General features: G+C 39.9%; 1 protein-coding gene across 3 annotated transcripts in view; it reads left to right on the top strand.

Moving 5' to 3' along the window:
* The window catches only part of IKZF3 (IKAROS family zinc finger 3), an 88867-nt gene that overhangs the window by 24742 nt on the left and 42766 nt on the right, over window positions 1-21359 (top strand). The window contains exon 3 of one of the 3 annotated variants that reach the window (XM_081805054.1): window positions 2688-2715. The exons of the other annotated variants lie outside the window; for them this stretch is intronic. The gene's annotated coding sequence lies outside the window, so the exon portion shown is untranslated. The remainder of the gene's footprint in view (window positions 1-2687; window positions 2716-21359) is intronic. 3 annotated transcript variants of the gene reach the window in all.

The raw sequence follows: 21359 nt of genomic DNA on the forward strand, positions 1-21359 counted from the left end.
GTGAGTCATTGTGTATAGACTAAAAATCGTTATAGGTATGGTTGAAGCTTAATATGGAGAAGAAATCAGGATCTCTCCAAGGAAAACTTGGGTTTGTGGGTTGAGTTGGGAGTAATTAAGTTTTCTTCATTTTACAAATATTAATATTTAGGGGCTCCTGGGTGGCTCAGTCAGTTAAGCATCTGCCTTCAGCTCAGGTCATGATTGCAGAGTCCTGGGATGGAGCGCCGCATCGGGCTCCCTCCTCAGCAGGGAGTCTGTTTCTCCCTCTCCCGCTCCCCCTGCTTGTGCTCTCTCACCCACTCTCTCTCTCTCAAATAAATAAAATCTTTTAAAAAAACATTAATAATTTGCTGAAGGATATCTGCAAACTTTGAGAATTTAAGGTGCTTATTCAGTGTTCAAGTTATACCAACTTCATTTTTAAAATGTTTATTTGACTCTTTTCCATTATCAAAATAATAAATGTTCATTATGGAAAGTTTGGGGTATTTCCCAACACCAATAACCAATTCTCCAGTTCTTCAGACAGTAACTGGGCATCCAACAATTCAATTCAATTCTCATACTAACTCCTGGAGTTAGCACAGAACCCACAGGTTAAGGACTCAGTCCCATGAGGCTGCCCTCACTTTAGACACCAGTTGAAACTACCAGGTCTCCACATTACCTGCACTTCTGTCCAGCTTGGCTACCATGCAGGGTTTTTCACAACCACTCCCCTCAGTTTTAATAAGGTGCTAGAATGACTCACAGAATCTAGGAAAGAACTTCACTTACTGTTACTAGTTTATTATAAAGGATACAACTCAAGAACAGTCAAATGGAAGAGATGCATAGGGCAAGGTATGGAGTGGGAGGGGCTGGAGCTTCCATGCCCTCTCGTGCACACCATCCTCCCATCATCTTGATGTGTTCACCAACCCAGAAACTCTCTGAAACTCATTGTTCAAGAATTTTTATAGAGCTTCAGGTGCACACCTCACTCCCCCATCATTTTGTCTTTCTGGTGACCATCCCATCCTGAGGTTATCTAGGGGTCTTACCCTAAGTCACCTCATTAGCATAAACTCAGGTGTGATTGAAAGGAGATTGTTATAATTAACAAAAGATACTTCTATCACTCAGGAAATCCCAAGGGCTTTGGGAACTCTTGTGCCAGGAACCTGGGACAAAGACCAAATATATTTTTGTATTTTACCATAAGCTACCCACTGCTCTTTGACCACAAATCTCTTATAGCAAAAGGATCATAAAAGTCAAGATACTGATAGGGTGCCTGGGTGGCTCAGTCGGTTAAGCGTCTGACTCTTGATTTCTGCTCAGGTCATTATATCAGGGTTATGATCTCAAGGTCATGAGATTGAGCCCCTGTTGAGCCCTGTGTCTGGCTCCGTGTTCAGTGCAGTCTGCTTGAGATTCTCTCTCTCCCTCTTCCTCGGCCCCTCCCCCCGCTTGTGGGCTTTAGATAGATAGATAGATAGATAGATAGATAGATAGATAGATAGATAAAATCTTTAAAAAAGAAATAAAGTCAAGATATTGGCACATTACTACATTACATTGGCACATCAGTCATTAATAATTATTCCAGTCCATCATGATATCATATGAAAATGTCTCCCAGGGTGAGGCCACTCAGATTTGCAGACTTCCATTTGATTCTGTCAGGTTCCAAAAACAGGAGTGGTCTCAGCAATATATGGCTTCACCTTTTCAGCATCTGGTATAATTGAGCTGAGAGACAATATTTATTATTCTCTTGCTCTGAGCCTCTCTTCAGATTTTAATATAATACTGGATTTCCTTCATTATATAACCCATTGATTCATTTCTTTACCCTCAGCTACTATTCCTTCTTTTCTTCATTTCTACCTGAACCTTTCCACTTTTGGAAGGAACATTAGGTTTAACAGCTGTGCTGGTCTAGATTGCAGGCAGCAGTCCTAGTCTAGCAAGTGCCTCCCCCTCAATCCACTCCTATCCCTATAGGGTGGAGTTACTTAGCAGGCTCTTTTTACCACTAGCAGTAGAGCTGCATTCACTGTTAATCTCAGTTTGGGCAAATGGAGTGAAGGCACAACCTGCCCTATCAGGCCTTTAGGAATTCTGACATAAAGGTTTAAAACTATAGTTATGGTTTCTGGCCTAGGAGTCGTTCTGTTTCCGGCACTTGTTGCAGCCCTAGTCCCATGACTACTGCATCAAGTAGGAAAGAGAAAGTTGAGGTGATAAAAAAAAAAGTTGAAGGAAAGAAAAAAAAAGTATGGTCATCAAACCAGTGTCCTTTCCCCTTGGGAAGAATTATAGTCATACCAATACGTTCCCCCCATGGAAAAAATTGCATAGTCACACTAGTGTCCTCCCCCAACCCTCTTCCCCAGATCCACCAGAAAAACAGGAATCTAATCAATGGGGACACTCCCTTAGCCCTGCTCATGTTGAGTGTGAGCACACATTCTTAAAGACATGTACACCAGCCCTTCATGCCTACAAATTCCCCTGTTTTAAGCAACCAATGTTTCAGTTACCTATTCCAATTCTCTATTAAACTATTCTGAGGACAATATCTCTCTGTGCATCATTTGACATTATAGGCTGTAAAGTGTATTTCTTGTCCGGAAGAAATGTGATTTGGTGATCCAAATTGGTGCAATATCTTCCGATCCATTTTTTTTTTTTTTTAGTACTCCGACCATTTGCATCTACCACCAGGTAAGCAATGCATAGTCCAGAGTCAATGTCTATTCTGTCAAAACCCGTTTGTAGCCCTCCCAGTACAGCTACTGGCATTGGTTAAGTATAATTTACTTGACAGCTATGTGGGGGGGCCTTTCCTCCTAGGAATCTTCCCCATAGCCATAGGCAACCTCTGTCTCTCTTGTTGGCAGATAGAACAGTTCTTGTTGGCCTCAGAGAGTGCAAAAGGAATTTTGAGCCCCAGAGAGCACAAAAGGAATATGTCCAGATTCAGCCCTCTGTATTGCTGTGGTCCCCAAATGTCTATTCCTTTCATGGACCCAGGTAGCCACTTCAAATAAGTACACTGTGATATCAGCTTGGTTCCAATGGCCTTCCAAAGCTGGAAGGGGATTCTTCTGATGGGCATTGACATGTCCTACTTTACTGTACCCCTCAAATTTCTATAGTGATTTCTGTATGGTCATGCTTTCAATGGGCATCCCTTTAAAAGACCAGTTTTCCTTCTGCCTATCCCTATGGCCAGGCCACTGGCCATCACACATGACTCAGGTAAAACCCAAAATGTAGATAGAGGCTTTTGTCATTGTTCCATTCTTCCATCATTGCTAGGAATACAGCATGGAATTCATCCACTGAGGTGATTTGTTTTTACATCTTCAATCAGAGTGGTGGTCTTCCAAACAGAATATTGTTCATTTACCTTGGAACTGCCACCCATAAACCAAGCAGCTCTTTGTTGTTCAGTCAAGAGCTGTTTATCATGCACCATCCAAGTAATGATTTAGCCTCATATAGTCCCAAAGTCAGTCCTAAGGGAAAAGAGGCTCACTGCTTGTGAGTACCTCCTGTTTGCATTCCTCAGGCAGCATAATCCTGTATAAATCATTTCTGTCTTACTATGGAACTCTCCTGGGCATTGCCCTCCCAAAAGCCTTAGAGCATTTCTGTGACATCACCTAAGACATTATGTGTATTTCAGATGTTAAGATTGTTTTTATACTGCAGTGATAGGGGCAGTTTCAATTAATGTCCAATAGCTGGCTACTAATTGCCTCTCAAATGGAATTCTCCATTTCATAGTCCCAACAGTTGCTGGGAAACAGTCGGAGACTTTTGTCATAAATCCCAGTCTATGCTCCACATACAGCTACCACACAGAATCTGTTCCCACCGGCACTGCCGTTTCTTATCTACACTGTGGACTTGGGCAATCTCATCCATCCCCATTTAACATGTCCAATTAATAGAACAGATTTACATGCCTTCTGTTTTATAGAAACAGTTAATTCCCCAGTCACACACAGTGTCCATGCCCGTAAGACATTCAGGTAAAAGAGATGCGGCCACTTCAAACATACCAGCTTTCCCCCAGACTTTTACCTTAATCCTTCAACCCTTCCACTCCTAACTGGGACCTATCAACAGGTTTTGGTTTTATAAAATGAGGTAAAGGAGTTGTTCCCCAGTAAGACATAATATCCATTCTCATAACACTTTCAGTTAAAGGAGACACAATTTCTTCACATAGAGCCTATTTAAACATTCCGATTTCCATCTAAACCTCCACCTTAATCCCATCAACCCTTAAACATTTCTATCTTCTCTCAGTCAAATTGAAGACCCCCTATAGGGCTTCACTAACAAGTTTTGGTACCAAGTGAATGAGGCTCCCAGATCAGGGAGTCCCAGAAACTTTTTTCTCTACCCCCTGACCATTTTACCCTTTCATGTGCAGAAGGCTTTGGGTCCCTAGTGAGAGGTTGAGCCCTGTTCCTTTTGTCATGACAAAGATTAATCTGCCTGACTATTGCCCTAGTTGATTTCAGATCAGATTTCTGTTTGTAATCTTTGTCTTTTGGCTTTTTAAGTTCCTCTACAGTGGAGTAAATAGAGTGGACTTGTTTGGGGCCCTTTAATGGAGGAAGTCCCTTTGGTCCTCCCAATTTTGCATAGTTCTGTCTTAAGACCTTTGTTTCAAACCCATCAATGTCTGTTTCCTTTATCCCGTTTCTTAATAAAAATCTAAAGATTTTCACACTGCTGAGATGAGTCCTTTGACTCTCTTTTTTCTTCTCTGTTTTGGCCTTACCAAAGTTTCCTTTATTCTTCTTATTTCTTAGTAACCATTTACAAGTTTCCACCTTGCTGGGACAAGTCCCTTGATTCTCCCTTCTGCCTCTCCTCATTTTCTCGTTAATTAACCTAATGTTTTTATTAGCATCTGTAAAACCCAAGAGGGGGAGCTAAGACAGCAGATTCACTGTGGTTTCTTCTACTGTTGCTTGATTTTGGAGCAGGAAGGTTACATGGGGTGCCCATGCAAAAGGGGCCCCCTGTTCTGTGTTTTCTTAGATTCTCTATTTGTCTCTTTGGCATTCATTCATCACAGGACCAATTTTATTAACTGTATTGTCTTATTTTCTGTATTTTGGATGCTTTGATATTTGGGGCCCTTTACAGACCTGGGAAAAGACTGCTTTTCCCTGGGATAGCCAATTCTTATAGATAGCAGAGGGGTTAGCCAGGATCATGCTTTTCGTATACAAACCAACAAGTCCAGAGCCTGTACCTCCCAGCTATCTCCTTACCTAATTCTTACATACCAAGCTAATGTTTCCCCTGCCCAAAAGCATCCCACAGCCAAGTATATCAGATAACTAGAGACCATTCTATGTCCCAAAGTCTGCCAGGATTATTCAAAGCAGCCAGTCCTAAACTGTTTACTCTGACTGCTTTGCCTTTTCTCAGAAACTCCAGTAAAAACTCTGGCCAAGGATTTCCTTCACTGCTCTTTTCTGCCTCCTGACCTACACTGGTGCTTTCCCCTGTGGCCCTCTGTGGCATGTGGCAATACCCATCTATGGGTCCTGTGAATACGAAATAAACTTCTTCCTTCCAATCTTTGTTCTCATCTCCTCCTGTGGCTTTAATAACTTCACCATACCATATCCAATATGCATATTCTTAGAACACCCCCTTAAACCACAGCATTTATCATGACCTGGGTAACAGGCATATTTAATGAATGACTATCTCTGTTATCATAAAGCCAGTCCCATATGGCTTACATACAAAGTATATCAGGTGTTTCATCTGGATGTTCCACTGGCGTTTATAGAGGGAGTCGGATAGTCCTCTTCTCAGAGTAAACAGATTCTAACAGTGGCTTTTATCTAGTCCACCAGGCTACTGTGTGTCTGGATCACAGACAGCCATCTGATTATTCCATAGCGTGCTGTGGGTTGGGTATCAACCCAAACATGCTCTTCTTCTCTATAGAATTCAAAACTAAATACACTTGCCCTAAATTAGTCACTCTTACTGTCCATTTTAGTAATGGTTCTTCAGGAAGCTGATGATACTGATTCACAAAATGAGACAGCCCCTTCACACTATATCCCCTGGTTTCAGCAGTTTCTTGGTTTTGCCCTTCAACTATGTGAACTATCTTTTTGGTGACCAGAGGTCTTACATGTACTCTCTATCATTCCCTCAAAATTTTACCTTTTGGGGCAGCTTTGAGCTTAATATCTGAAGCTTAAAGTGACCAAAGTCTGAGCTTGGTCCAACATCAAGGTTTGAGCTAACACTCTCTTTTCATTTCATGTTAGTTAATTCAGATAACAGTAACCAATTTCACTTTTTTCCTGTTAGTTGGCATTTCCTTATGCATCCAGTGAACCAGCTCCATAGGAGGTGGATCCATCTCTGAAAACCCTTGGTAATTTTACCTCTAGTCGCTGACCAACACAGCTGCTTTTCCATAACATGGGTGACCATGTGGCCAGGAATTAGAGGAATCAATTCCTTGCTCTTTCTTCTTTTCTCTTCCCAAACCACATGTTTCCATGAGCCCAGATTGTTCTAGCAAATCCCACTCCTGACACCAATTCTGGGATTTATTTTCTAACACCAACAACAATTTCTCCAGACACCAACTGGGCAAACAAAAATTCAATTCAATTCTCATACTAACTCCTGGAGTTAGCACAGAACCCACAGGTTAAGGGCTCAGTCCCACAAGACTGCCCTCACTTTATTTTGTTTTTTAAATTTTATTTATTTGAGAGAGAGAGAGAGAAAGCACAAGCGGGGAGGGGAGGGTAGAGGGAGAGGGTCAAACAGTCTCCCCACTGAGCAGGGAGCCCGATGCAGGCTCGATCCCCAGACCCCGGGATCATGACCTGAGCCAAGGGCAGACGCTCAACCAAGCCACCCAGGCACCCCAGACTGCCCTCATTTTATTTATTTATTTTTTTATATATATATATTTTAATTTTATTTATTTATTTGACAGAGAGAGACACAGCGAGAGAGGGAACACAAGCAGGGGGAGCGGGAGAGGGAGAAGCAGGCTTCCCGCCAAGCAGGGAGCCCGATGCGGGACTCGATCCCAGGACCCTGGGATCATGACCCGAGCCGAAGGCAGACGCTCAACAACTGAGCCACCCAGGCGCCCTGCCCTCATTTTAGACACCAGTTGAAGCTACCAGGTCTCCACATTACCAGCACTTCGGTCCTGCTTGGCTACATATGCAGGGTTTTACACGACCACCCCCCTCAGGTTTGATAAGTTGCTAGAATGACTCACAGAATCTAAGAAAGCATTTTACTTACTATTACTAGTTTAATATAAAGGATACAACTCCATGGAAGCTCCATGCCCTGTCTGGGCACACCACCCTCCCATAATCTTGATGTGTTCACCAGTCCAGAAACTCTCTGAATCTCATTGTTCAAGAGTTTTCTTTTTTTTTTTTTTAAAGATTTTATTTATTTATTTGAGAGAGAGAATGAGATAGAGAGCATGAGAGGGGGGAGGGTCAGAGAGAGAGGCAGACTCCCTGCTGAGCAGGGAGCCCGACGTGGGACTCGATCCTGGGACTCCAGGATCATGACCTGAGCCAAAGGCAGTTGCTTAACCAACTGAGCCACCCAGGCGCCGGTTCAAGAGTTTTCATAGAGCTCAATCTCCAGTCCCCATTCCCCTTACCAGAGGTTGGTGGTTGGGGCTGAAATCCTTAACCCTTAATCACTTGGTCTTCCTGGTGACCATCCCATCCTGAGGTTATCTAGGGGCCCCACGCTAAGTTCATTAGCATAAACTCAGGTGCGATTGAATAGCGCTAGTTATGAATAACAAAAGACACTCCTGGGGCGCCTGAGTGGCTCAGTCATTAAGCGTCTGCCTTCGGCTCAGTTCATGATCCCAGGGTCCTGGGATTGAGCCCCCGCATTGGGCTCCCTGCTCAGCAGGAGGCCTGCCTCTTCCTCTCCCACTCCGCCTGCTTGTGTTCCCTCTCTCGTTGTGTCTCTCTGTCAAATAAATAAATAAAATCTTAAAAAAAAAAAAAAAGACACTCCTATCCCTCAGGAAATTCCAAGGGTTTTAGGAACTGTCAGGAACAGGGGACAAAGACTAAGTATGTTTTTATATTTTACCATCTTTTGGAAAGTTCATAGAAAGAAAAAACAAAGACTCACCTCTCTCCCTACCACCTGAAGATAGTCTGTGTCAGCACTATGGAATACTTTTAGGCTTTTTTGTGAATTATGAGCACTATATTTATATTAACATTGCACACATTTTATGCTAATATTTATGTTGATAAATCTGATCACTGTTACTTTATGAATGTCATGCAGATCTCATCTTAGATGTCATTTCTTCAGAGAGATATTCCCTGACAACCCAGTCACTATTTTAACGCATTCCCTATTTTAATTCTCTGCATCGCATTTACCATAGATAATTTTGGAGTTTTATTTATTTCTTTATTGTCTTTCTCTCTCTACCTGTTATGAGCCAGGATCTTGGGCTGTCTTTTTTACTGCTAGGTATTTGCAGCACCTAGAACAGTACTTAGCCCATAGTAGGGTATACAATAAGATTTGTTAAATAAGGGACTAAATGAAAGCATTAGGCTGATTATATGGGGGCATCTATGTGTTTCTAAAAGGAAGAAAATAATAAAAAAAAGATAATCACTTCTCAAGATCTTTTTCTTTTGTCTTAGATTCTTAAGGGACCAAGAAATAGAGTTCTATGTCTAAACCTTCTGAGATTCAAATCACAGCTTCAACTAACATTCCAGCTCTGCCTAGCTATACATTCATTTGTACTAGTTCTTAACCACAGAGACAAAAAATGTTGCCTGGCACAGGATGTGGTCATTTGTGCTGAGGAAAGGCATACAGTGTTCTACCAGCTTCATGCAACTCTTGAAGATGGTATCCATGGAGTCACACTCAGAATGAGGCAAATGATAACTGTGCCTTTGGCTTGCATTTTTCTGAGTTAGGGTTTCTGAGTTTTGATAGGTGATGCGATTAAGTTTATGTTTGGACCTTTGGTCTGGAAATTTATAATTATGTTAGAATTCACTCTGAATTCAGAAGTAGCCTATGAGTTTTATGTTTTCAGGTGGTCAGAAAAAAACACAACAGATTAAATACTCGATCATTCCAATGTTAGTATACCTGTTGCTGAAGTGAGCACCAGATTAAATCCTTGAATATATTGGGACGCCTGGGTGGCTCAGTCGGTTGAGCGTCTGCCTTTGGCCTGGGTCATGATCCCAGGGTGCTGGGATCAAGTCCTGCATTGGGTTCCCTGCTCAGTGGGGAATCTGCTTCATCCTCTCCTTCTGCCTCTGCCCCGCAACCCCCGCAGCTTGTGCACTCTCTCTTTCTCAAATCAATAAGTAAAATCTTTAAAAATAAATAAATACTCAAAAAAAATAAATAAATAAATAAATAAATACTCAAATATAAACAAAACAAAACAAAAAAACCCCAAACAATTCCATTCAACAACAGTAATTTAAAACAAATATTATAAAAACCCATAAGGTACAGCACTTCCATAGGAATCCATACAGTAGATTCCTGGCCTCTGCATTTTGATCCTGTTCCAGGAGTGCATCCGAGGAGAAAAAGGAGAGAGATTCAGTCTCTGTGGTCCACTCACTTTGGATCATCTTTGACTGTTACAGCTTCCAGTGTCATTTCTATCTCCTTACCTCCAATTCCATGTCAGTGGATGAATGGGGTATCAGTGTATTTTTCTCAGTTGTTAGGGATCTAGGAGTGTCATAACATTTCTTGGTAGAGACTAGAAGATATAATCAGTCATTCAAAATAATTTGGGAAAGATAAAAGAAATGGCTCTTTCCTCTAAGCTGATTTAAAAAGAAATGAGGGACACCTGTGTGGCTCAGTTGGTTAAGCATCTGACTCTTGATTTCCACTCAGGTCATGATCTCAGGGTTGTGAGATCAGGCCCTGAGTTTGGCTCCAAAGCCACGCTCAGTGGGGAGTCTGCCTGAGATTCTTTCCCTCTCTCTCTTCCCCTCCCCCCACTTACACTCTCTCTCAAATAAATAAATCTTTACAAAAAATAAAAAGAAATGAACAGGCTCACTTTAGCATTAAAAGATTAACCCTTTATTTCATGATTAAGCTCCAAACTGATTACTGTACTGTTAATGTTGACACTTAATTGGGGTCATTTACCTTTGGAAAAGGTTAACAGGGCTCTACTTTTTAAAAATATAAAATATGATCAATGGATACAAATTATACATGCTAAATTGTAAAATAATAGAATTGAAAAGTAGCATTGCCTGAAAGAAGATATGTCTGTTGCATAATAAGGTACTTCTGTCATATTCAGCGTAGGGAAACATTAAGACTAATTAGGATTATACTTTTAAAGATAATTAGAATTAGGGTGCCTGGGTGGCTCAGTTGGTTAAGCGTCTGCCTTTGGCTCGGGTCATGATTTCCAGATCTTGGGATCGGGCCCCTCATCAGGCTTCCTACTTAGCAGGGAGTCTGCTTCTCTCTCTCTCTGTCTCTCTCCCCCTCCCTCCCTCCCTCTGCGCCTCCCCACTCTCATTCTTTCTCTCAAATAAATAAAAATCTTTTAAAAAAGATAATAAGAATTATACTTTTAAAGGAAATTTAGCTAGAATGTAAAAATGATTATAAACAACTTTAAAAGCATGCTTTAGAGGATCTTATTCTATTTAAGTTTAATGGAAGCATTTTTTTTTTTTAAAGTTCTCTGAAAAGTTTTAGAAACTAAGGTCTGTCCTGGAATGTTTTAAATTCAGAATAATTGTAATCATGTCTGATTTATATGTTAAAGAAAGTGAAATGTCATATGTATCTTAGAAAATTATTTATAGAAGATTGGAAATGCTCGCTTTATTTTTCTCTTATGGAATGAAAAACTAAATTTTTTAGGGGGAAAAAGTGTTTACCCAACTAGAATTATTGTGTGAGAAACAAAAAATATTTGGAAAAAAAAATTTTAAAAGATACTAACATTTAACATAAATTCACTTGTTTCCTACCCTCCAGATATTTTGTTCATTTTTTTTAGAGTTTTTGTTGTTGTTTTAAGTAATCTCCAGGCCCAATGTGGGGCTCGAACTCACAACCCAGAGATAATTTTTTTTTTTTTAACTATATATTCCTATGAGCCTAGTGCAGGAGTTGGAAATTTTTTTCTGTAAAGGGCCGGAGAGTAAATATCTTGGGCTTTGTGACCAAATGATCTCTGTTGCAACATCTCAAGTCTGCTATTGTAGGGTAAAGCAGCATAGAAGATATATAAATGAATGTACATGGTCATATACCAGTAACTTTATGTACAAAAACAGGCAGTGAGTCAGATTTGGCCTCTGGATCATAGTTTGCTGACTCCTGGCCTGATGTATACATTTATTGTGTGATGAGTTAAGAATGTTTTTGCTCCTTGAAAGAACAGTGATCATGTAAATATTTCAAAAGGACATCAATGGGGAGTCTAACACTATTATTTTTTAAATAGAAAAATATATATCATTAACAGCTTTGTTTATCTCACACATAAGTCGTATAGTTCTGTACATAAATTAATTGGTCACAAATAAAATGATACATGGATTAAATGTTGATTTAGTTGGTTCCTCCTTTCTTCTTGAAAATTTAAATCTAATAGACTAATGAACTGGAGATATTTACATCAATTCAAGTTTATTTCCTCCATGAGGCCTCCTTGTACTATCCCAGCTCCCTCAAGTGTAGTCTTAGGGCTGAGTTTTTGGAGTGTGTTTAATTAGTACTTGTTTAAGCACCTAATTATACTGTGTTTGGAATTGTTTGTGCATGACAAACTTTCACCCCATTACATTATAAGCTTTTTGAAAAAAAGAGCCCTAGTAGCCTACATTTATATCTTTGTAAAAATACCTGCCTATAAAGTGATATAATCCAAGTGGATTGAAAAACACAAGAAATGAAGAAGTTCAGAGTTCTTTTTCAAGCCTGGTCATTGATTCCTATGAACTATTATTATTTCTCTTCTCAGTGGTGACCAACCATAACCCTTGTCAGACTAATCTTGAACAGTAGGAAATAACCAGGGACCTCCAAGACTTATTTTTGTTTAGCATTTGATGAGTGCAGGGATACCATAGGCACTTCACTGAATACAAAGGACATTGGGACCTTCCTGTTGGACCTAAAATGTCATTGAGATACCATAAGGTCAAAAGCAGAAGTTAAAGAAATATTTATAACATATTGTAAGAAAGAATATCCCTATTGCTTGTTTGGGCCCCATGTTCCCCGAGGAACACAATAAAATAAAAGCCTCTAGACACCAGGGCTAGAGGTCAGAAGTCTCAAATCAGGGTGTCAGCATGACCATCCTCCCTCTAAGGGCTCTAGGAGGATCCTCCCTTGCTTCTGTCTAGCTTCTACTGGCTTCCAGCCACCCTTGGTGTTCTTGGCTTGTGGCAGTGTGACTCCAGCCTCTGCCTCCTTCACACGGCCTTTACCCCATGTATATATCTCTGTATGTCTTCTCCTTTTCTTATACAGACAGCAGTCATTGGATTAAGGGCCCACCCTAATCCAGTGATCTCATCTTAACTAATAATATCTACAAAAGTCATTCTGAAGTTCCTGGCAAACATGAATTTTGGGGAGACACTTCAACAGACTATACTCTTTCCCTCTCTAATCTTTACAACTATCAAATATGCCTGAAATAAAATAGATGAAATGGATTGCTTTTTAATTATTTATACAGTGGTGATTGATTATTCAGTATTTAATTACTTCTGTAAGAGTTAGGATTGTGCCTGATTCCATGAGAAAAGTTGAATTTGATTATTTTTTGATAAACCTTAAATTTTTTCTATTGTGATACCTTAGATCAAAGATAAAAATTTTAATTAGAAAGTCGGCTGAAAAAAAAATTCTTCCCACCTCAGGAGGTATAGCTCCTGTCTTCAGTAGCTTTCCATGTCAGAGTCTCAGTCTATTAAGAGGTATACAACATTTTTGTGCTCATGAGAAATACAAACTGCTTTGATGCTTCTGAAAGGGGGGGAAAAAACCCAAGCCACATTTGTGGTTTATGGATGCTAATTACTGCTACATTTAGATGTGTGAAGGAGGGGTCTATGGCTGGAGCGAGCTGGGAGAGACCAAGTCAGCCTCGCCTAGGCGCTCACTGAGGTTCCAGTGGTACTGCTCAGCACACGCAAATATATGCTTCAAAAGGAAGTGCCGTGTTTTATCAAAATATTACATCTCTCAAGCCCAGATCAAGACCTGTCGCTCATGGGATGCAGGGGTTATCTTACAAAATCAGCAGTGCTTTGCTGCAGAAGTTCACTCACAGGGGATTTCTGTAAATGCTCACAATGGGCAGAGGCTTTACCGTTTCTACTGTGTCAAACGGGTACATTCTGTTGGTGACAGAATACCTCTCCTTGAATCTTTTTAACAAAAAACATTTCTGGATTTTTTTTTTTTTTTTTTTTACAAAGATGTGTAGCACAGTGAACAACAAGGAACTTAATAGGAAAATATTTGGCATCTGCGAAAGAGGAATGGACAGTTGACAGAAAAATGGATCTGCTCACTGTCCTTAGTGGGTCCTCGAAGACTCTTTCCCCCTGTTTTTTTAACTGTGGAGCAATAGTGCTTGCACCTCCTTGGAGTAGAAACAAGAATGAGTGTGAAATAAAATGTAAATTCCAGTCCAGTTGGTTAGCTGTGTGCATGAAACACCCATGTGTGCCTGCTAATTCTCAAAGCATCTGATTTTGCCTAGCAAGTTCAGCTGCTCAAACTAAGTTTGGCACCAGGCATGGCGACCTGGGCCATTGTGTACCCTGGTGCAGTTTGGTAACCACATGAAAGCACCCTGCTGAGGAATAAGTGAGGAATCCCAGTGGTGTGCCAGAGTCAGCTCATAATCGCTTATTAAACTTTCAGGAATTTTGTCAGCCAGCTGATTTCATGCTAGTGGCTTGAATTGGGCCATGGTATTTATACCACTGACATCAGCAAATGTTACAAATAAGCCCTTCCCCCACTCTGAGTTGGTTTTTTAAGCACTTACCAGCACACCACTGGACTGAGGACTGAATGAAATCCTGTTCTGGCTCACTAGGTCATCATTTTTCATAATTTGTCAGAGGGGCCCTTTTTCTTTTTCTTTCTTTTGTAATTTGCATGAAGGAATATAGTGTTGGAGATGAGAAGAGTACATGAGACCTTTCCACAACATGGTAGGTAGGATCCACAAATTTTATCTTTAAAATATGAGCATCACATTATTGTAAAGTAAATGAAATAATAGGAGTTTTTTGGTAGATACTGTTACTAAAAAGCACAAAGCAACAACAGTTTAGATACAATTGACCACACATTAAACTTAAAATATCCCAAGTAATCATGAGTCAGTTACTTCCTTCTGAATCCCATAACATAAGAATTTTAACTTGCTCCTGTAAGTGAAGGGAGGAGTGGACAGCTGGAGGCCATCGCCAATCCTGTTATATCCAATTTTATACATACTGCATTGTGGCAGGGTCTTACTGTACTTTACTGTCTCCCAAAGAGTTGACAACATGGCAAGGGCAGAGTCTTTTTGAGTGTTATTCTTCTTTTATGCCAGAATTTGGGGTATATAGTCAATACTCAGTATTTATCCATTTTTCTTTCTGCCTTTCCATCCAGCCATCCATTTATCCATTCATCCCCTGCATTGTTCCAAGTGCTCACTAAATAACTGTCAGTTAAGTAAAGTAAGGAAGAGCATGTGAATACATTTTGGCAATGGGTCTCTCTTAGCTGTCAAACTGGGATATAGGAAGACTTTGCAAGGATTACATGGGTGTGGATAATTTTAAGAGAATCAATTTCCAGGGTTTCAACTTCAGTATGTTCTCTTTCCTAAATCTGATATGCCCTATAAGACTGCTATAGTTAAGGTTCTTCTTCCGTCTCCCCTTTCATAGGGGTCCTTCTCCACTTTATAAAAGAAAGACACATCACTCACCCATCCCAAATCTTACTCTTTGCCCTAAGGTGTAAATACTTCCAAGATGCCATGCATCCCCCTCCATCCATCTCATTAAAAGATACATTCCCTGGGGCACCTGGGTGGCTCAGTCATTAGGCGTCTACCTTCAGCTCAGGTCATTATCCCAGGGTCCTGGGATGGAGCCCCGCATCGGGCTCCCTGCTCAGCAGGAAGTCTGCTTCTCCCTCTCCCATTCTCCCTGCTTGTGTTCCTTCTCTTGCTTTGTCTCTCTCTGTCAGATAAATAAATAAAATCTTTAAAAAAAAGATACATTCCCGGGCGCCTGGGTGGCTCAGTTGGTTAAGCGACTGCCTTCGGCTCAGGTCATGATCCTGGAGTCCCTGGATCGAGTCCCGCATCGGGCTCCCTGCTCGGCAGGGAGTCTGCTTCTCCCTCTGACCCTCCTCCCTCTCATTCTCTCTCTCTCTCTCTCTCTCTCGCAAATAAATAAATAATCTAAAAAAAAAAAAAGATACATTCCCAACAAATTTTACTTTTTATATTTAATAATAATTGATCAAGATTTGTAACATACCTATATGGTTTTAATCAATTGTATGCTAATAATTATAATAATTCAGTCCGGAAGAAATTTTTTTACCCCTAGCACTTCATGGTAACAGAAATATTTTTATTTATACATATATATATTGTTGTTACTGTAGAGACATATGATAGGATGAGCAATAAAAATTCAAGCATAAAAGAACAGTACATAAGGGGGCCCCTGGGTGGTTCAATCAGTTAAGCATCCAACTCTTGATTTCGGCTCAGGTCATGGTCTCAGGGTTTTGAGATGTAGTCCCATGTAGGGATCAGTGTTCTGTGGGGAGTCTGCTTGAGATTCTCTCCCTCTCCCTCCCCCCAGTTGCATTCACACATGTGCGTGTGTGTGTGCGCGCACGCGCACTCTCTCTCTCTCTCATAAATAAATAAATCTTTAAAGAACAGTACCTAAGGATGAAGTGCTATGGGGAAAGTGAAATGGAAATAGAAGTTCAAGGAGAAAATTTCTGATTTTTTTTTAAAAGCTTATTTATGTATTTTTAAATTTATAATGGAGTAAATCAAATCACTAATATTTATATTCCATTGGATACATTTGGAAGGGTGCACTAACAGTTTAAATCATTATTATTTACAATAAACAAAATGTGTATTTGTTAAGAAAATATTTAAATTATGATGAAAAATTGTAGATGTCAACTTAATTTCCACTTAATGTCTGCTGTGTATAGGGGAGAAACATAACTTTTCAAAATTCTTTTTTAGGGTACTTGAGCAAATAATTTGAAAGCCAACTCCTATCATATAAAGTGTAGACAGTGTAGCACAGAGGAGCCTTCAATTTAAGCCTCAGGCTATTTAAACGCCTAATACAAAGATTCTCAACCTGAAATCACAAGGTTTGGGAAACCTCTCAAAACTATGTGAAACTTGGGGCGCCTGGATGGCTCAGACGTTAAGCGTCTGCCTTCGGCTCAGGTCGTGATCCCAGAGTCCTGGGATCGAGCCCCGCATCGGGCTCCCTGCTCAGCGGGAAGCCTGCTTCTCCCTCTCCCACTCCCCCTGCTTGTGTTCCCTCTCTCGCTGTGTCTCTCTCTGTCAAATAAATAAATAAAGTCTTTAAAAAAAAAAAAAACTATGTGAAACTTGTTGTTTATGGGCATGTGTGCATTTTTTCTGGGCCAAGGGTACAGTTCTCACAGAAGTCTATAACTTGAAAGATTAAAAAGCTCTGACAGGGATGCCTGGGTGGCTCAGTCGGTTAAGCATCTGCCTTCAGCTCAGGTCATGATCCCAGGGTCCTGGGATCAAGTCCCACATTGGGCTCCTTGCTCAGCGGGGAGCTTGCTTCTCCCTGTGCCTGCCACTCCCCCTGCTTGTGCTTGCTCTCTCTGACAAATAAGCAAATAAAATCTTTAAAATAATAAATAAATAAATAAATAAATGAAAAGCTCTGACCAAAGTATATAAGGTCTTATGGCTTCTTGACTTTGCTGTTTTTATAATAGTTACATATGTAATGGTCTGTAGAATGGCTTCCAACATAAACAATTTTGGGTCAGCTCTGTATGTATGTAAAATAACATATACTAATTATAAAAAAATCATGAAATAGGCATAATCCTCCTTTCTTCACTGACCTGAAACCTATCGTAAGGCAATCTTAATTTTATTTCTGACTGATTCAAAGGCCTTTTTCTTAATTTTGATAAAGAAATTTACAGATTCTTTGTCCATAGAAAAATGGCAGATGGTGGGCACCTGGGTGGCTCAGTCGTTAAGCGTCTGCCTTCGGCTCAGGTCATGATCCCAGGGTCCTGGGATCGAGTCCCACATCGGGCTCCCTGCTCGGCGGGAAGCCTGCTTCTCCCTCTCCCACTCCCCCTGCTTGTGTTCCTGCTCTCGCTGTCTCTCTCTCTGTCAAATAAATAAATAAAATCTTTAAAAAAAAAAAAAAAGAAAAATGGCAGATGGAAATTTTGAAAATACCTTTTAAAGAATAGATAGAAATCATTTACCCCTGACAATTCTATTATTTGGCATCTAATTTAGCACCTAAAACTCAGCAGTCTAGTAATAGGTTGATGTAATATTCAGGCTTAGAATTAGGAAGATTACATTTGGAGGTGACTGACAGCACAGTAGTTTGAAACCTTTGGATTTTAAAGTGTCACACACAACAGATGAGTGAAGATGTCAGAGCCAAGCCTAAAGGAGGAGCCTGGTAATCCAGCCCTTGGTGTATAACCTTCAAACACCAATAAACAAGATTATCTGGATTTAACATGTGACCTTTCTCATTCTGACTGGTTAGGTCCAGATGTTTTCTCATTCAGCTGTCTGGTTGAAATCTGCTTTTTAACTGACTGCAATTGGATCTAGATTTGAGGTTGTAGAAATGACAGTCTTGAAAACTCTATTCTGCAGGGGGTGATGCTGTCTAAACAGTAACATATGGAGACCGATGGTTTAATAATTAAAAATAATTTGTGACCTTACCCTTAATAGATTTGTTAATTATGTCAACTGAATAAGTAAAAATGGGATCGCGGTAGATATTTCACTATATTAGTCAGTCTGGTGGCATTAAAAACATTGACAAGATTTGTTAGAACCAGGCTTTCTTGCACCTGCGTCTACAGAAGCAGAAATCCCAGTTATGCCTTTGTTACCCTTAAGGAAGTTCATAGCAGCCCTAGAGAAAACAGGAAAGGCTCTTTGTTAGCTTCTCTTAAGTCAGTCTAAGCTTATGGCCATACTTCTCATTCATCAAAATTTGGACACAGTTTACTATACCTTTAGTACCTCTCTTCAGCTTGGAGCCCAGGACAATTTCTGGCATTTTGTTATGAACTGTTCCTTATAATCATCTTGATTTTCTGAGTCCAGTCCTTCAGGTTGTACTAGTTCTGTCTCTGAGACTATATAAAAAGGATACTTATTTTCTTCTTTTCTCATGGGAGAACTAAACTCGTATCACTGAGTAAACCCTCACAGAGCTTCCCCGTGTGATTTTATACTACTGCTGACTTGTAGGTCAGGAATAGTGTTCATTAATTAATTAATAATCATAGCCTAGTAAGGCACACTAAATTATAACAGGATAGAAAGTGATACATGAGAACATAAAAAGACATAAAACACAAAATATGACAAAGAAATAATATAATTAGAAAATGTGAATCTTTACAGATTTTAGCACAACTTAGGAAAATAGCAAAATCAGTAGTTACTTAGGTATTCTCTGAAGTTGATAATAAAACAATATCAGCCTGAATTTGAAAATGAAATAACTAAGTATGAGAAATGTCCTGTGAGGCCAACTGTTACAGCAGATTTAGTATTCTTCCCTACTGCCAAGTAACAGATGAACCTTGTGTTTTTTAACACAACACTTATTAATTTCTGTGAAAAGGACATGACATTAGTTACACAGGAACAAAAGGAGTTAAAGCTACTCTCATGAGGATTTGTCATATTGGATTAATCGTAGGTCAAAAGCTACACTTGTCACAATGCTTTTTTTTTTTTTTAAGATTTTATTTATTTATTTGACAGAGAGACACAGCAAGAGAGGGAACACAAGCGGGGGAATGGGAGAGGGAGAAGCAGGCTTCCCATGGAGCAGGGAGCCTGATGCGGGGCTCGATCCCAGGACCCTGGGATCATGACCTGAGCCGAAGGCAGATGCTTAACGACTAAGCCACCCAGGCACCCCAACAATGCTTCTTGTAATAGTTGGTAAATGAGTAGCTAAACTCCACACTCATAAGACAGAGTCAGTATCAGTGTAGCTAAATATCAGTTGTTGGGTTTGTTTTTTTAATCCTTATAGAATTTTTTTTTTTCCCTAACAGCTTTAATTCACATACCTTAAGTCAATGATTTTTTGTAAATTTACAGAATTGTGCAACTAGCACCATGTTTTGGAACATTTCTATCATCCTAAAAAAATCCCTGGTACCTGTTTGCAGTGAATCCCCATTCTCACTCCCAGCCCCAGGCAACCACTAATTTGATTTCTGTCTCTATATATTTACCATTTCTGGACATCTTATATAAAAGGAATAATATAATATGTAGTCTTTTGCTTCTGGCTTCTTTCACTTAGCATAACATATTTCTTTTTTTAACTTTGTCCATATTGTTGCATGTTTCAGTACTTTGTTTCTCTTTATTTCTGAATAATATTCTCCTGTATTGATAAAATACATTTTGTTTATTAATTCACCAGTTGGTAGACCTTCTAGCTGTTTCCTTTTTTTTTGGTTATGATCCTGCTATGAATATTTGTGTATAAGTCTTTGTGTGGACATAAGTTTTCATTTCTTTTGAGTAGATACGTAGGAGTCAAACTGCTGGGTTATATGGTAAATTTATGTTTAATTTTATTAAAAAAATCTGTATTCGTTATTGATTGCTATGTAACAAACCTTAGCAGCTTAAAACAACACAAATTTATTATCTCAGGAATACAGGCACAACTTGTTTGGGTCATCTGCTTCTTATGAAGCCGCAATCAAGGTATTGACTCAGACTGTGGTCTCATCTGAAGGTTTGACTAGGGAAGGATCAAATTCCAAACTCACTTGTGTCATTGTCAGTTCCTTGAAGATTGTTGGACTAGGCCTCATTTCCTCACTGTAGGTTGGCCAAGACAGCCTTCAGTTCTTTGCCATGTGGGCTCCCTAGCTTACTTTGTCAGAAAAACACATGAGAAACGCCAGGGAAAGAGTGAGAACAAGATGGAAGTCATAATCTAACAACAGGAGTGATTTCCCATCACTTTTGCCATGTTCTTTTTTTTTTTAAGATTGATTTATTTATTTATTTGACACAGAGAGAAAGTAAGCACAAGCAGGGGCAGCAGCAGGCAGAGGCTGAGGGAGAAGCAGATTCCCCACTGAGCAGGGAACCCCATATAGGGCTTGATCCCAGGACTCTGGGATCATAACCTGAGCCAAAGGCAGACGCTTAACTGACAGAGCCACCCAGGTGCCCCGCCATGTTCTTTTAATGAGAAGCAAATCACCCAGGTCCAACCCACATTCAAGGGGCAGAGATTGTACAAGGATATGAATACTAGGAGTCAGGGATTGTTGGGAACTGTTTCAGAAGGCCATCCATTACACAGCCAAATTATTTTTCCAAATGGCTAAAGTGTTTTACACACCCACCTGCAGCAGATTACAGTTCCATTTTCTCCACATCTTTACCAACTCTCATTGTTGTCTGCCTTTTTGATGATAGCCATTCCAGTGGGTGTGAAGTGGCATTTCATTGTGGTTTTAATTTGCATTTCTCTAATTACTAATGATGTTGAACATCATTTCATTTGCCGATTGCTCATTTGTATAACTTCTCTGGTGAAATGTCAATTAAAATATTTTTCATGTTTTTAATTGGATTATTTGACTTACTATTGAATTATAAGATGTTTTCATTTATGAATCATGTTTTTTTTTAAGATTTTATTTATTTATTTGAGAGAGAGAATGAGATAGAGAGAGCATGAGATGGGGGAGGGTCAGAGGGAGAAGCAGACCCCCTGCTGAGCAGGGAGCCCGACGTGGGACTCGATCCCGGGACTCCAGGATCATGACCTGAGCTGAAGGCAGTTGCTTAACCAACTCAGCCACCCAGGCGCCCCAGAATATTTTTTTAAAGATTTTTTTATTTTTATTTTTTTTAAAGATTTTACTTATTTGTTTGAGAGAGAATGAGCACGAGAAGGGGGAGGGTCAGAGGGAGAAGCAGACTCCCTGCTGAACAGGGA

This window comes from Leptonychotes weddellii, chromosome 15, assembly GCF_054177405.1.
Source record: "Leptonychotes weddellii isolate Sample4059 chromosome 15, ASM5417740v2, whole genome shotgun sequence".
Lineage (NCBI taxonomy): Eukaryota > Metazoa > Chordata > Mammalia > Carnivora > Phocidae > Leptonychotes > Leptonychotes weddellii.